The 3586-nt window shown below is 37.9% G+C and overlaps 1 long non-coding RNA gene across 1 annotated transcript in view; it reads left to right on the top strand.

Moving 5' to 3' along the window:
* Window positions 1-775: 775 nt before the first annotated feature.
* LOC112450666 overlaps window positions 776-3586 on the top strand; it is a 4839-nt gene continuing 2028 nt past the window's right edge. The window contains exon 1 of the long non-coding RNA XR_003039347.1: window positions 776-845. This is a non-coding gene — a long non-coding RNA (uncharacterized LOC112450666). The remainder of the gene's footprint in view (window positions 846-3586) is intronic.

Here is a 3586-nt window from a genome sequence, read left to right as displayed (position 1 = left end):
ACAGCCATGATCACCCCCACGGGTACAGGTGACATCTGGCTAGGTAATGTGAGCATGTGTGTGTGTGTTTTCTGCAACATGCATGCTCATATTCTTGCTTCCCTCCATGATAGAGCAAGCTATTCATCCATTTCTCCCTTTTGCCTCTTTGCCTGCGTGTCTATACTGTTGGCACGAGAGCAGGTGCCGCAAGGAGCCCAGGCAGCATGAGAAGGGCCAGTGTGCCCCCAGAGTTTGACCATCTGCGTGTTATTGCTTGTCATTAAGGTTTCTAATTCAGTGGTGTCTTGGGGATTAGCCAAACGAGGGCAGAAAATGTCATTACGCCATTCCTCCCGCTGAGCTGCCGTGACCATATTTACATATTTATACACCTTAATTGTCTTTGCCTCTCTGCCGTGACATTGAGGCAAACAGAGTTTACTGAGGGAGAGAGAGAGAGAGAGAGCTACACATGGTCAAATCACATCTGGGGGTGACATCAATTTGCAAAACCATTAGTTAATAGATGGAAAAAATGAACAAAATACAAAATAGAGGCTGTCATAGTGGTTGCTTTTTGGGTAGCTGACCATACTTCTGTTTGGTTTTTACACCCGTTTATGTTTGAGTATTCATTATTATAGCTTTTGTATTCTTAGTTATTATTTTACTTGTCCAATTCTCCTGGCTCCAGCTCTTTACACACCTGCTCCTCATTGTCAATTAAGCCACCTGCAGTTACTCAATAATCACCCCTCCTAGCATGTACTGTATTTACTCCTTGGTCACTCCAGCCTGTTGTCAGAACCTACTGTTTTTCTTCAGGCAGCCTTCTTGGTCCCTGTGGTAATCTGCTGCTAAAGGTATGTGTTCCCTTTAGCAAAATATCTTTTGGAATCAACTCAATTTACAATAGCCCCCACAGATAAGTGAATGACTCTCAGCTACTACCACACAAGATTTTAGCACAATTTCTGTAATGTTAATTAAATTATAGCCATTTTTGTTTTTCCAATGTCAGTTGGCTTTACTTACCATCTTGAACTGGGTTGGCTCCAAAAGGTAATCAGTTGTAGATGTACATCCAACAAATATTTCCTACAGGTAGTGGTACATGAGACACTTTGCTAACAGATAGACAGAGCTGACTCCAAATAGTTTATGGCAACATTTTAGACAAAAACCTTGTGGGATATGTTTGCGCTCAAGGTATCTCTTTGGGATCAGTCTCAGCTACTCCCACACAAAGTCTTAGCTCAATATATGCAATTCATATGCAATGAACAAATATATTGAGCTACTTCTTTAAACCAACTGAGGCACAAATTATTAGTATGTTTGACTTCTTCAGTGAGTGAAATATGGGTGTGGTGTCATTAAATGCACAAAAAAATATATTTTTCATTAAATGTTGCCATGGCAATGACCCCACTGCTTTTGACAAATGGTCTGAAATTCATTCATTCAGAGATAGGCAAAGATGTTCTGCTGTTGTTTTCCAGCAACCACCAGGCTGCTCAAACTATAGTTCTGCAACCTTTCTGTTGCTATAAATCTAGCCAGAATTAAAGTAGAAATCAATGTGTCTGAACCAACTGAACAACTAAAAACAAGAGCTATTGTATCCTCAAAACACATGAAACAACTTCTACTCAAGGTGGTTGTGCAGCTTTTTACTGTGCAACAGAATGATCATTAAAAGAAAGTAACTTAAATCAATCATATAAAGAAAAAAATGAAAATCTTATTTTACTACTTCATCAGAAATCTCAGCATCAGAAGTCTGCAAAGAAACATCTGAACCAGCATCACAGAAACAAGTCAAGCGAACTCTTGGGGTTTGGATAAAATGTTCTGGTTGCAGTGAGAAATTTAAATTCAATTAAAGGAAGCAATGTCTCTAGAAAAAAAAACATGGATAAATCTTTTTTTTTTTAGTCTTGTGCTGGCAGAGGGAAGTAGGTACTTCAGTGATTCCTAGAAGTAATTATCACACATCCTCTTAAAAAAAAGCCAAAAAATGAAGAAAAAAAACCCCCATCTAAAATAGGAATTTAATTATGAATCTCCTTCAAATTCCACAGTGGATGACTGTAAAAGGTGCAAGCAGAAGGTCATTCTGTGGTCTTCACAGAATCCTGGCATAAACACCATCAAAGACAGACAAAGAATCCAGCACCTGATGGGATGTTAGCACAAAATGCAACCAAGTGATAATGTGCAAAGATAAACCGTATAGATCCTGGTAATGCTTTTCAAATGTCTGAGACTGGATGCAGATTAGAAGATATTCAGACAAGTCTACATTTTTTTTTAACAAAAATAACCAACTTTGTTAGGATTTCTGCCTGTTCTTCCCTTCTTTTTCCATTTTGTTCTTCCCCTCTGGGTGGTGCTGTGGGCAACTGAGCAGCTGAGTTGCAACCCAATTCACTTCCTGCCAGCTGCTCACACCTGTGTCCAATCATCCTCATCAATGCTGCTTTTTAAGATTCTGCTCAGACAATCATTTGAAGCTCAAATAAGCATCAGTGGCTAATGTATAATAAGGTTTTTGTTTGTTTGTTTTCTTTTTTTTTTCATGAGGCTTTTCTCTCCAAATTCAAAAATCTAATGGCTAGAAAGATGAAAATTGTTGCAGGTGTGTACTGAATAACAGATGATGTCAAAAGCTTCAGTGAAACTGCTAAATGATTTGAAATATCTAAAGTACTGACACCTTCTCTGCAGCACTTGTTAAAAATGCCTTTAAATTGAATTTTATTACTAATGTGTCAGTCTTGTATTGGGGAAAAAAACAGTCTGTATTGATACTCTTCTAGAAAATCTACATAGAATCAAATGAAACTCTCCAGAGACAGTTGTAGTCTCAACCAGTCTAAAGACCTTTGATTGCTTATAACCAGTGAGGACGGAAATATTTTGTTTGTTTTTTAATTTTAGATAAATCTTGGACTTCACTTGCCCCTGTCTCCTGTCATAATGAGGAAATTAATAGATTTTACTGTTATGTAATTTGTTTAATTTTTTTCCAATCTTTGCTGGGACCCAGAACTGGCTGTGAACGGCTCCAACAACCCGACAGTAACTGGGAGCTGTCACTGGACAGTTTAGATTGCTTAAAGACTGGCCTTCCTGCCAAATACAGGTGCTGGTCATAAAATTAGAATATCATGAAAAAGTAGATTGATTTCAGTAATTCCATTTAAAAAGTGAAACTTGTATATTATATTCATACATTACAAACTCATATATTTAAAATGTTTATTTCATTTAATTTTGATGATTACAAATGACAACAAATGAAAATCTCAAATTCATCATATCAGAAAATTAGAATCTTGTGAAAAGGTTCAAAATTGATGGCACCTGGTACCACACTCTAATCAGCTAATTACCTCAAACCACCTGCAAAGGCCTTTAAATGGTCTTTCAGTCTAGTTCTATAGGCTACACAATCATGGGGAAGACTGCTGACTTGACAGTTGTCCAAAAGACGACCATCGACACCTTGCAAAAGGAGGGCAAGACACAAAAGGTCATCGCTAAAGAGGCTGGCTGTTCACAGAGCTCAGTGTCCAAGCACATTAATAGAGAGGCGAAG

This window comes from Kryptolebias marmoratus, linkage group LG20 (genome assembly GCF_001649575.2).
Source record: "Kryptolebias marmoratus isolate JLee-2015 linkage group LG20, ASM164957v2, whole genome shotgun sequence".
In the NCBI taxonomy this organism is placed as follows: Eukaryota; Metazoa; Chordata; class Actinopteri; order Cyprinodontiformes; family Rivulidae; genus Kryptolebias; species Kryptolebias marmoratus.
This window is presented reverse-complemented; position numbering and strand designations above follow the sequence as displayed.